Below are 14,217 nucleotides of genomic sequence, written 5' to 3'. Positions count from 1 at the left end.
TACGCGTGTGTTTAGTATATCATACAACGTATAGTATATTCGTGAATGATTCTCTTGATTAATTTAATTGGGCTGAGCTAATTAGGTAAGTTAACACGTCGAGGTGCTAATGTCATTTAGCCATGTGTATGTGGAGCAAATTTATGAGATAAATGATATTAATATTTCCCATCTTAAATGGAATTCGTTTGTTTAGGTTTTGCCTATACCCCACGCATGTATTAGGCATAATAGCGTATATACAGTACGAAATTCGCAATTTCTTCCCTAATTGGATTAATTGGGCTGAGCTAATTAGCACACTTAAAACACTGGGGCGCTAATTTGACATAGCCAAAGGTATAATGAACAGATTTATGAAATAAAAATTAATAATATTTTCCAATTAAGATGGAACTCTTGCCTTTTTATTTGCTTCTTTGATTAAATTAATTGGGCTGAGCTAATTAGCAGACTTAACAAGTTGGGGCGCTAATTTGATATAGCCAGGGGTATGTGGAACAGATTAATGAAAAAAAATAATAATAATATTTCCTAATTTAGATTGAACTCTTGGCTTTGTATTTGCCCATACCTTACGCATACAGCGCATACAGTACACAAATTCGTAAATTCTTCATTGACTAAATTAATTGGGCTGACCTAATTATCAGACTTAAAACACTGGGGCGCTAATCTGATATAGCCAGGGATATGTGGAACAGATTTGTGGAAAAAAAAACTAATAATACTTTCCAGTTTAGATGGAACTCTTGGCTTTTAATCTACCTATACCTTACGCGTGTACAATCCTTCCGCACTGTCTGCGACGGGTAATGACGGTCGTTGACAGTTATATCGAAATTTGGTGCTAGCACCAAAAATTTTTGCCAGCACCAAATTTGGTGTTGGGCCCAAATTTGGTGCTCACTTCAGCCTGAAGTGAGCACCAAATTTGGGCCCAACACCACAATTCGATGATTTTGAAAAGGCCGGTTGGTAAGTTGGTAAACCGAGAACAACCTGCAAGCACACACTTTAATTGTTTTTGATACTACATGTATACAAGTAGAACTAGCACTACGTACATACTTTGGGTAAAAGTGATCTTGATTGTAAGTAAGATATCGTTTTGTTCTCTACTTTATTCTTTAAAATATCAAAATAACTTAATAAGGGAATCAAATGTGTGGTGAACACTGGAAGGTAGACCCAGTGACTGGGGCGATTCCTTTTTTCGAAATTTTGACATTTCGAAAATGTCAAAATTATCGAAACGGGTCAACTCGTACCCAAGTCAACTCGTACCCAAAATATTGTACCCAAGTCAACTCGTACCCAAGTCAACTCGTACCCAAGTCAACTCGTACCCAAGTCAACTCGTACCCAGGTAGGGAGGTCGACAGGTTTTCCAATTGTTTTACGAAAACAAACAAGTTTGGTACCATTGGAAAGCTTATCTCAAACGTAATCCAATGGTAGTAAAATCAATCATTTATCTTTAAAGGTTGCGGAGATATTATATTTTAATGTATTTTTGTACTTTGTTTTTGTCTGTCAGACCATTCTCAAAATCATGTCAATTGTCAAACAAAATGTCCCCATGTGGACAGCTTCAATACACGTAAGTCCATAGGCTGCAAAAAAAATCTGTCAGGACCCCCTCTAAATCTTAAATGCGCAGCTATGAGCAGCTACCTAGCAAAGAAACAAAGATATGCACATGATCACGAAGGTATAAGCTTTCAGAAAATATGAGTTTTGTAAAGGTTTTGTAGTTTCCATATCTGAAGAATTGAGGATTTTTGATGTAAATTTATGTGTAAAACCTCAACTTTTGGTAACAAAATAAAATGAGCGATATCAAAACAGTTTAAAATATCAATCAAATTCTATCAAATTTGGTACATATCAGTTCCTCAGACCTTCCGCTACACAAATATCAACATATCCCATGTGACCGTAGGCTATCGAGGCCACAAGAGGGCTCACTTTAAAAAACCCATTTTCGACACAAAATCAATTGAGTTTTCCCGCGACCATAAATGGGCTCTCTGTTACGCGCTAATTTTCTTATTTTCAACTCTGTGTTTTTCATTTAAAATTCCAATCAATCAAGAAAAAACTGCTTAATTGTGAAAGGAAATGTCTTCAGCCAACCACATACGATTTTGAACATCAAAATTCGCACTTAAATGATGTCTTTTGGGTGAGTTTTCACAAGCACTTTTCGTGTACAAACAGATACAAATCACGATTGAGGCCTTTCCGTCGACCTCCCTAACCCAGGTAAGCTTGGGCGATATCACGATATTATCGAATATTGCGATATTAATTTGGAAACGATTTCGTATTAGGATGGATTTGGTTTTAATCGAAATATCGATATATTGCGATTATCGCGATATATCGCAATATCGATTAAATATCGCGATGTATTTGCTAGCTGAGACATCTTCCACCCCATAGGTTTGGAGTAAAACCAGAAGAATAGGTCATTAGAACACCTCTCTTATGCTATGACTGTCTCTTCTACAACTTTCACTTGGAGTTTGAAGACTGATGATGTCAAATTTAATTAATCGCGATTATATCGAATATCGCGATATATTGCCGGCGATATATCGTGAATAAAATAAATCGATATCGACCAAGCTTAAACCCAGGTCAACTCGTACCCAAGTCAACTCGTACCGTCTAACGTATGTTGTATGCCGACGATACGGAGATTCCGTGCGGCGTGATTTTATAAGCGATGGGAAATAAAATTGATGTTCTACTCACTTTTATTAATAAAATTACCGTCTCACGAATTTCGTTTTTAATAATGCTTGATGTTCATCTGTCTTCTACTTTTTAATGTTTGATGCTTATAAAGACACTGAGACATAAAAAAGGGTTAACTTTTTTAACGGAAATATTCTTCCAATGTTTTAAACAGTCGGGCTGTAATTTCTGTTTCTATGTTCCTCTCTCGTTTGCTTAAAAAATAACTCATTCAATATAAAACAAAATACGATGTATAATACGCAAACGTCCCATGTTTTTCTTGTTAAAGGGTTCCCATAAGAACATTTCATGGTAAAAATTCATTTAATTCATTCATTTGCGTATGTTCTGATTATCTTTTTCCGAAAAAAAAAAAATAAATAAATTCAATCGGCCAATTATTTGTTTTTCTTCTTAAAAGTTTTTAGGGAACTGCTCCCAACCAAGTAAAAAACAAAAAGCAAAAAAACATTAGGCCTTTTGCGTTATTCGCTTGTTCTGTTCGTTACCTGCAACATGAAAAAAAAAAAAAAAAAATACCAAAATCATTACAACAATGAATAAATAAAAGGAATGTATGATTTACATAAATAAATAAATTAAACCACAATATTTATCAGTACGAGTTGAAACCCCAAAATGGGGTAAAAATTTATTTGGGTACGAGTTTACTTGGGTACGAGTTAACTTGGGTACGAGTTGACTCGGGTACGAGTTGACTTGGGTACGAGTTGACTTGGGTACGAGTTGACTTGGGTACGAGTTGACTTGGATACGAGATGACCCGAATTCAAAATTATTATTTGATTTATTAATTTTTTGCCCAATTGTGTCCCCGGTAATTAAAAACGACTTGCAGGAAGATCAGATTCAGAATAAATGTTCCTCGCAGTCACTAACCATGCTAACCTTTGTAAAAAAAAGTGTCCAGTTATTATAATATAACATTTTTGACTTTTCTGATGGAGAATGGCACACTTTGACTTGAGGGCATATTATACACAAGCTTTTCCTCCGTAAATACTACGCATGAGAAAATCGCGTCAAAGTGAAGAACATTAAATTCACCAATAATAATATTTTAATAATAACTGGACACTTTTTTTTTTACAAAGGTTAGTAAGGAACATTTAATTACCGTGAAATATAATCAGTGTACTGTAGATGTCCACATGAAAGAAATAATGATGGCCGGCCAATTCTGCCAGAGTCAGGCAATGTGGGTACGAAGTGACTCGGCTACGAAATGACTTGGGTATGAAGTGACTTTGGTACAACAATTTCGGTATGAAGTGACCTGGGTACAACAATTTGGGTACGAAGTGACTTGGCTTGGGTACTAAGTGACCGACATCGAATTGTAAAGGGCGAAATGATCTTGAAACGCGTACAATTTCGACAGCTAGTCAACAGATTTTCTCTATTTTTACTACTTTTGAAAATCATGGCACAAATTCTATGAACACGACCATGCAAAGTTTACTAAACAACAGTTCTCAATCAACAACCACGATCTGTCCGCCTCCAACAGTGCACGCAATCTGGGAGTTGTATTCGACATCTGTTCAACATGGAATCACACATCTCAAGCGTGTGCAAAAGCGCTAACTTCCATCTTCGTAACATAGCCAAAATTCGCAAATACTTGTCGCTGGATACAGCTGAGAAAGTCATCCATGCTCTGGTCTCCTCCCGCTTGGATTGTTGCAACTCGCTCTTGGTTGGGCTTCCAGCTACATCTACTTCTCGTCTCCAACGTGTTCACAATAATGCCGCTCGAGTCGTTGTCCAAGCCAGAAAATACGATCACATTTCACCAGTCCTAAGACGCCTACATTGGCTCCCCATCGCAAAGAGGATCACCTTCAAAATCTGCCTCCTTGTGTTCAAAGTTCTGCATGGACAAGCCCGACAGTATCTTTGTGAACTCATCTTCACTAAGCACAGCAGTCGTGCTCTACGGTCTGCTGGGTCTGACTTGCCGGTAGAGCCAAGGTCTAGAACAATTCGTTACGGAGACCGTGCTTTCGCCAAAGCTGCTCCTGCCCTTTGGAATAAGCTCCCAGTCTCACTTCGCCAAACAACATCTCTCAACAACTTTAAGAGGGAACTGAAAACACACTTGTTTACTTAGACTTTCATTGGGTTTCATTATGTTTTGTTTATTCTTCATTTTCTATTGTATAATGTTTTCATTTTGTGTAGGCGCCTTGATCGGTTTTCTGGAAAAGTGCGCATTATAAATCCATATTATTATTATTAACACGAACTTAGTCCTCAATGTCAAATGAATAACACTCGAAACGCCATTCAGAAAATAAAAAAAAAAAAAAAAAAAAAAGCTTACCAGATCCCGGAGCAAAACAGTCACAAATGTCCCAGGTTGATATGTCGCATTCCCATTTTGTGACTTCCTGATATGTTCAACGCTTTATCTTTTGGTCACCAAGCGCTGAACCAGTCAATAAAATTGACGACCTGCCAAGCCGCGGTCGAGTTGGACTAAACCATTCTGTAAAACGGGTGTTATAAGGCAGTGCGTGCGCTGTCCGTTTACTATGCCCCCCGTTCACTCATATAGCGCGCATGCACTGCGGTACTGCCTTGTAACATCCCTTTTACAGAATGGTTTAGTCCAACTCTGTCGCGGCTCTGTAGCAGGACCTCAATTCAATTGGCTGATACCTGCGGTTCAGCGCTTGGTGACTCAAAAATAAAGCGTTGAACATATCGGGAAGTCGCAAAATGGCGATGCGGCAGGTTAAAAATAGAACCTGGGAAATTTGTGACTGTTTCGCTCCGGGATCTGGTTAGTTTTTGTCCTTTTTCTTCAACATATTTTCTCAATTGTGTTTTTGAGTGTTATTCATTAGACATTGAGGATTAAAGACGCTGTATCGTCATACGCACGAACAAAAATGCTTGCCAAGCATATTTACCTTTGACCCAGTGCGACGATAGCTGTTACATGTACCATCCCCGGAGGGCGTAGTCTAAATATAGGTACGGGCTATTGCAGTGGCATGGGATTATACACACGATATGTGCTATTGCAATGGCATGAGTTTATACACACGATACTCGCTATTGCAATGGCATGGGTGTATACACACGATACGCGCTATTGCAATGGCATGGGTTTATTACACACGTCGATCGTGTTTGTCTGTATCTAGCGCTTTTCGTAGTGTTTTGATGTATGAGTGTTAGCAACCACCGCAGTGCGACGATAGCTGTTACATGTACCATCCCCGGAGGGCGTAGTCTAAATATAGGTACGGGCTATTGCAATGGCATGGGATTATACACACGATACGTGCTATTGCAATGGCATGAGTTTATACACACGATACTCGCTATTGCAATGGCATGGGTGTATACACACGATACGCGCTATTGCAATGGCACAGGTTTATTACACACGTCGATCGTGTTTGTCTGTGTCTAGCGCTTTTCGTCGTGTTTTGATGTATGAGTGTGCGCAACCACCGCACCGTATCCGATGCATATCAAAATGGCCACGAAAAAGAGGTGAGGAACAGGAAAGTTACCTGGGCAGTATCGGAATCTGCCAGCAAAAGAAGGAATCTGTGCAAAACAGAGATTATCAGAAGGAAGTACACAGGGTCAATCTAGCTGATGCGAATGATGAATTCCAATCAATGCGAGAGCAGTGTAAATTCAATAAATCAAAACTGTCAGAGTTTGTCAAACACCTGATGACAGTCCTGTCCGCGATCTTGTTTACCTACTACACTGTACATGTTCTACCAGTAGACTTCTACTTGTGGTCAAGACAAGATTTTACGACTAGAATATTCACCAGAAGGTAGGCTAGATTTAAAGTTTTACTCCCATTTTACTCGCTCTCTCTATCTATGTATTCGTTTTTGCTTCATTGCTTTCGTCCTTCCTCCATGGGTTAGGGGTCCCTACTCTTGCTATGCTTTTTATGGGGCCCCCTCCACAAGTGATGATATTACCAAAATAATGTTTAAATATTCCTTCTTTTTTAATTTAAAGTGGATTAAAGAATTAATTATAATGAAATGGGCTTCTTATTGATCCTGGGGTTTTTAAAGAAAGAGCTTGGTTTGGTTTTTTTTTATTATTTTTTTTGTACTAAAGAATATGCCTGCAAAATAGCTTTAAAGTTCTCATTGATTAATTTTGTTTTCATTATAAAAAAATAAAATCTAAATAAACGGTTAATAAGGCCTATGTTTTCACACAGCAGGGTCGTCACAGGCATGCAACTGTAACTTAAACAAAAAGGAGGAAATTACAAAATGTCACAAAATTTTGTACGGTATTTTTCAATTGAAAGTACTGAGAATTAAAAAAAGATGATATCAGCTGAAGTAGTTGCATGCCTGACATCAGTGTGAAAACCCTTTTCTCCCTGGCATAGTCTATAGGGAGTCTAGGGACCCTCTAGAAAAAAATAAGCAATACAACTGAAAATGGAGGGGAAGAATAAATAAATGCCTTGTCGTGTAAACAAACGGGTTTCATAATTTATACTCGTGGTCATACCCTAAATGTGTTGTGTTTACTTTCACTTTTCAGTGATCAAGATAGTCTACTGGTGTCATCAACGCCAATAAAGAAAACCACAGCAAAGAGACTGTTTGGACCAATGGAGAAAGGAATGACACTAAACCATGCTAACAAAAACTCACAACGGTTAGTAACAAAGTTGTCAGAGACTACAATCTTTCTGAAGGTTCTATGAAGAAGGGATGGCATTCAAGGACCTTGCAACTTGTCTTGTTTTATATATACTAAGGCTACTTGTGAACTAATCAACCACAACGACCGTGAATGCACAAAATAGATAATGGCCTGACGTTTCAACCCAGTCTAATTTCGAAGGCTAAATGCATACACTGTTAATTTTGTTCTGAACAGACACAATAATCATAATTTGATTTTTGTTCACAAACGTCACTCATACAGGTTAAACAAGTCTAGTATTGAACAAAACAAAAATGGGCATGACAGGTTGTTTTTGAAAGAACATTTATTGTAACAATTAGGATGCCTTTTATTCCAAATTACAACTAAACAGAAACAAACTCATCTATTTGACCAGTTACAATTCAATCAAAATGTTCATGTTAAAACTTTTAACTTGCCAATAAATAGACAGAAAATGCCTTGCCTTTATGCACTGCAAAAGCTGGGGTGTAAAAAATTCACACCAATGTATTTTCACTTTATTGAGACCCTAAAAAGAACCCAAATTAAAGGACCACGTTGCCTTGGATCGGTCGAGTTGGTCTTTGAAAAGCGTTTGTAACTGTTGGTAAAAAAAAGCATATGGTTAGAAAAATGATTTAAAAGTAGAATACAATGATCCACACAAATTTGCCTCGAAATTGCAAGGTTTTCCTTTTACTTTGCGAATACACACGGTCGGCAAATTAAGGGGGAAATTTGACTCCCATAAATGGCCGACTGTGTTAGTCGATGAGTTAAACGGAACCACCCAATTTCGAGTAATACTAGTGTGGATCATTATATTCTACTTTTAAAATATCTTTCTAATCATATGTATTTTATAACAAACGGTTACAAACACTTTTCAAAGACCAACTCGACCGATCCGAGGGAATAAATGAGTGTTATTTTTATGTTGCTAAACACCCAATGATGTAAACAATAAGTTGTTGTTTGTACATGTATCTTTGTTTGACAATGATCTTGTGTCAATTTTAACACCCAAGTATGTGCGCGTGTAAAATGTTTCGTAAAAAGTAAGCTGTTTCCAAAATCAGTTGTTTTTGTTATATTAACACACTACACCTCTAGTAACTAAATAAACCTTCCAAAGGATATCCTTAGGAACATACATATTCATTTCAATACATCATCTTGTCATAAAATTCTTCATTTTTCAAGAGCTCCAGAACACTTGAACTCGTCAAACCAAGGTGTATTTTTCTGATCTCATATTATATTTCCCTTTCCCAGGTTTCCACAGGTAAAAGAAATGGTCAGCACATCCTAAGCCCAAACCGAAGCCCTATAGCTACATCACAGATTCGATGGAGAGGATTGCAGCTAAAAGATCATAAGTGGGCGGGGCGGGTATTTGGTTATTTATCATAGCATGTCACTTTTTACTTTATTTGATGATAATCCATAACGCATTTCTTTCACCATTGCAAAAGTGCCAGCCCCATCCCTAGAAAAACTAGTCCAGGAGAGACTTGATGGGATGAACAAGAATTAAAGAAATTGGAAATCTCATTCTTTTCACTTTGAAAAACAAAACCACTTGTTTGTTTTGGTTGAAATCATACATGTTCTGTAGTGTGGCATGGCAACACTAAATTTAAAAGATGTGTAAACTATTTTAAATTGTGGGTCAGTCCACCAATGGTTTTAATGGTTTAAAACTATTGCAGGTTAAATATTTTGTAACATCTGTTTTATAGACACTTTTTGGTAATTGTCAAAGACCAGGGCCCAATTTCATAGAGCTGCTTAAGCACAAAATTTTGCTTAAGCCAAAAATTCATTGGTTGGTAAAATCAGATTACCGGCCAAGACTCCACTCGATTGTTATGCTAAGTAAACAACAGCTAAATACTAGTTATAAGCAATGTATATGGCATGAAATTTTGGCCAGTAACATGTGTAAAATAAGCGAGCTATTTTCGGGCTTAAGCAAATTTTTTGCTCAAGCAGCTCTATGAAATTGGCCCCAGTTTTCTCACTTTGAGTATCTCAACATTTATATGCACAAAATAACAAACCTGTGAAAATTTGAACTCAATTGGTCATCAAAGTTGCGGTAAAATAATGGAAGAAAAAAAAAACTTGTCACACAAAGTTGTGTGCTTTCATGTCTTGATTTCAAGAACTCAAATTCTAAATCTGAGGTCTCAAAATCACATTCGTGGAAAATTACTTATTTCTTGAAAACTATGTTGCTTCCGAGGGAGCCGTTTCTCACAATGTTTTACACTATCAAAAGCTCTCCATTGAGTTTTTATGCTAACAATTATTTTGAGTAATTACCAATAGTGATTATCTTGAAGATTGTTCATATCAGCCAAAATCACAACTATCAGACAAAATTAACTCCCACTTTAATTTCCTAAATACATATAATAATAATAATAATAATAATAATAATAATAATAATACACGGTTTTTATATAGCGCTTTTTCACTGGGTGTCTCAAAGCGCTTCCGACATTATTACCCCTGGTCACTGGGCCTTAAATCATTCCTTAAACCATCTCAGCTCCCTGGGGAGTATACAGCCTGTGCAACAATTATATGCGCTACATGGCTAAACAAATCAACAGAAACATCTCTGCCCTCACAGGTACCCATTAACCCCTGGGTGGAGAGAAGCAATTATAGTTAAGTGTCTTGCTCAGGGACACAAGTGTCACGACCTGGATTCGAACCCACACTCTGCTGAACAGAAGCATCAGAGCTTGAGTTCGGTGCTCTTATCCACTCGGCCACGACACCCCGACATATACAGACTAGTTTCTATGACACTGCTCTAGAATTGCAAATAATAATAATATACATGCGTGTAATAACATGCGTTTATATAGCGCTTAATACAAGGTTTTTAAGCGCTACAAGGGTCGTGGGTTCGAATACCACCCAAGTAATTAGTCTGTGATGTTTTTTTTTCACAGATTTTTGAAAAGTACCAAAATACAGTGGCTCACACGCATCGATTTATATGGGTAAAACCAAAATAAATATTAATAATCCCTGATGCAAATAAAACATATTCTAAATCTTATATTGTTGTTATACTTAATATTTTTGTGTGTAACAAACATTCACTATGTACAAACCAGCTACATACCCTCCCATGTCTCAATTGCAAAATTTAATGAGCTGAGCTTATAAATTAGTGTGGAGACACTCATACTTAAATATGCAACAAACAACAAGGGGAACAGATTGTGCGGGTTTTAAAAGTAGTTTGCGTTTGAACAATGGAAAAGTAATTTGAGTGAGACTTGAGCAGCAACCTTAAGATTAGCGTACATGCAATCTAACAAAATGAGCTAGCCAGCACTATGTTGGCTGTGTCCCTATTAGTCAATTTCTGATGACAAATAGGGACACCGCCAGCATGGGCTGGATAGCTCAGTTGGTAGAACACTTATACGTTAATCCAGAGGTCATTGGTTTACGTCTCGCTGCGGTTAATTTTTCTTTGTTCAAACTCATGTAATAAAACTATTTTAGAACATGTTTAAAAACTGCAATATTATTTGTAATAAGAGCCTTAGAGTTCTGAACCCAATATAAACACCATTTGGTGCTAGAAACCTATCCTTTATTGACAAAACAAAACACATGGGATGAATCTACGGTTTATAGCACCAAGTCACCTATGCTGCCAAAAAAACATGCTGCCTATAAGCTGCATGCTGAAAAACTGTCATTATTGTGGATTTGCTCTGCTGCCAGCATGTCATCACTGTAATTCATGACCACATCCAGCACATGAGCTGTGTGTGTGTGTGTGTGAGCCACCCATTTCACCTTCTAGTGCAGCATTTATTCTCCTCCAGCAGTGTTATATCCCTGCGATTTCAACATCTGCACCATGGCAAAACTTCTTGAGGGGGAGCTTGGGGTTCATGGCTTGTGGTTGTTGGCTGCAGATTGCAATCGACATGCTGCAAGCTGCTGTCTCTACAGCTCTGCGGTTACATTATCAACCTCTTGGAAGAGCGTTGAGATATTTCTGAAACGGTAGACACACATTATTGTTATTTACATTCAGGCATATTCATCCTAGGCTGTTTGACAATGTGTTGCCCTTGGGAAAACCAGACAATTGTGATTAGTGTACGATGGCCTTACACCATGTGTAGATCAGCCCTTCCATTATCTAAACTATTTTTTTTTATTTTCCAAAATAACAAGTATATCATGCCTGCACTTGCTCTAAATGTTTTATTTTATGTATTTATTTTGTGTTTGTATACGCCCCTGTAAATATTTCCCTAATTTTTGGTTTGTAATTTTATGGTTTGATTCATAGTGTTTTTATGTGTATAAATATTGTTTATTATTCTCCCCCTTGCCTTGCTGTCTTTCTTCAATCAAGTTCAGTTAGTTTTCCATATACCTAAATATTGTTTTATTTTGATGAAATTCATCTATATATTTTCACAGAGTGATTCAGGTACATGCAGCTCCTGTAAACCATATAGACATATTTTAACTTGTCTTTGTACAGAAAAATAATAAACATTGACAAAATACCTGGATGTTGCTTTCTCTTCTTGAATTTGTTTCGCACAGCATCAGATTTGCCTGTTCTCCCCTCGCCTTCAGTTGTTTCTGAATTCGACTCATGAAAAATAGTGTAATTTGTTTTTATTAACATGTTTTCAGATTTACATTTAACTGACACATTTTGAATACATGTATAAGGGTTGTAAAAAGCTTCTCTTAAAATGTTACTTGCTGATGTATTGGGGCAATTGGTAAAACAAAGTCACGCAAAATAATCCATCGTCTCCGTTTAAGCACGCATGTAAAAACGTAATTACCAGTTATGATATAAGTACTAGTATAACTGGTCACACATTTTACATGCTAAAATAATTGTTCGTCTCACCGGGGTCTCAGCAAGTTAGTATTTTAAAGGTAGCTATCATCACTATTTACCGTGTAAGTTTAATGTAAATCTGTAGATTATAGATATTTGTGTTTTGTGTCCTGATCCTACAAGCACAATAAGTACTCAAACCGTTTGCCGTTTTCTCGAGAGAAAATTATGAAACTTCACCCGTTTTCCAGAACGGTGAATAATAACGAAAGTGACAATAAACACGATTGGATCGACTCTGACAAAACTGGGGTAACATAAGGCTAAAATAGTGATAATGCTTACTTTATTATTGAGATCCCTGTTAATGTTCCTCACTTCCTTCCGGTCCTTTTGTTTGTCTTGTGCCACACACACTTGCCTAAAATTGAAAAAAAAAATCCGCGAAGCACCCTTCCGTAGGAAAGCTCCCCGTGTTCCTCTGTTTTCTGGCAAGTGTTCTTGCAACAAGCACATCAGAGTGACGAGCTTACCATGAACAGTGTATCATCTCCGATTCCGCCATCTTTGTATTCACGACGAACTAACAGAGGGTGTAAGTCACCCTCGCAGAACAGCGTAAACAACTTTTATGAGCGAGAGGGTGCTATTGCAAAAACTGGTTTTTCTTTGACGATAGGGGGCCTTTAAGTCATGATTTTTGAAATTGGTAAAAATTGAGCAAATCTGCTGACTGGACCACTATTTCACCCTTTACAATTCGAGCATGCTTCGTGACCCTCCGGCTCCACCGTCGGCAGGAGGGTTACGTTATTGCAAGTAGGGTACGAAGTGACTTTGGTACAAAGTGGCTTGGGTACGAAGTGACTTGGGTACGAAGTGACTTGGGTACGAAGTGACTTGGGTACGAAGTGACTTGGGTACGAAGTGACTTGGGTACGAAGTGACTTGGGTACGAAGTGACTTGGGTACGAAGTGACCGACATTCGTTGTATAATAATAATAAACAGCTTTTTATATAGCACCCTTAACCCTAAAAGGGTCCTGAGGCGCTTCACAGAGGTTGAAAACTATTCAGCTAATATAGACCAATTTAAAGCCATTATACACTTTCGGAACAGAACAAAAAATAAAAGTTCACAGATAACAAATAACTTACAGGGTTTACAGAAGGTAATGGTGAAAGACTTCTCTTGAAATATTATTCCATGAAATGCTTTACTTTTCGAGAAAACATTAAAATAATATCAATTCTTGATAGCGAGAATTATGGATTTATTTAAAACACATGTCATGACACGGCGAAACGTGCGGAAACAAGGGTGGGTTTTCCCGCTATTTTCTCCCGACACCGATGACCGATTGAGCCTAAATTTTCACAGCCTGTTTGTTATTTTATATAAAAGTTGGACATAACTGTTTACCGAAAGTGTCCAATGGCTTTAAAGCCATTGGACCCTTTCGGTACAGAAAAAAAAAAAAGATCACAGATTTACAAATAACTTACAGGGTTTACAGAAGGTAGTAGTGAAATACTTCTCTTGAAATATTATTCCATGAAATGCTTTACTTTTTGAGAAAACAGTAAAACAATATCAATTCTCGTTAACGAGAATTACGGATTTTTTTGAAACACATGTCACGACATGGCGAAAAGCGTGGATACAAGGGTGGGTTTTCCTGTTATTTTCTCCCGACTCCGATGACCGATTAAGCCCAAATTTTCACAGGTTTGTTATTTGATATAGAAGTTGTGATACACGAAGTGTGGGCCTTGGACAATACTGTTTACCGAAAGGGTCCAATGGCTTTAAGAGAAACAGATTTAAAATGGTTAAGAAAATTACAAAAGACCAAAGTTAATTATTAAAAAGTTAAGCAAGTACGAACAACTCTGGACAATTTAAGATTTAAAC

The 14,217-nt window shown here is 37.3% G+C and overlaps 1 protein-coding gene across 3 annotated transcripts in view; it reads left to right on the top strand.

Moving 5' to 3' along the window:
- The first annotated feature begins 953 nt into the window (after positions 1 to 953).
- The window catches only part of LOC117293332 (amidophosphoribosyltransferase-like), a 31,284-nt gene continuing 18,020 nt past the window's right edge, over positions 954 to 14,217 (top strand). For 2 of the 3 annotated variants that reach the window (XM_033775604.1, XM_033775603.1), the window contains exon 1: positions 954 to 978. The gene's annotated coding sequence lies outside the window, so the exon portion shown is untranslated. Of the gene's footprint in view, positions 1,095 to 14,217 lie in introns of all 3 variants that reach the window. The other variant, XM_033775602.1, reaches the window with a different exon arrangement.

Source organism: Asterias rubens, chromosome 8, assembly GCF_902459465.1.
Source record: "Asterias rubens chromosome 8, eAstRub1.3, whole genome shotgun sequence".
Classification (NCBI taxonomy): domain Eukaryota; kingdom Metazoa; phylum Echinodermata; class Asteroidea; order Forcipulatida; family Asteriidae; genus Asterias; species Asterias rubens.
Note: the sequence above shows the minus strand (reverse complement) of the source record. Positions and strands in the feature narration are given on the sequence as shown.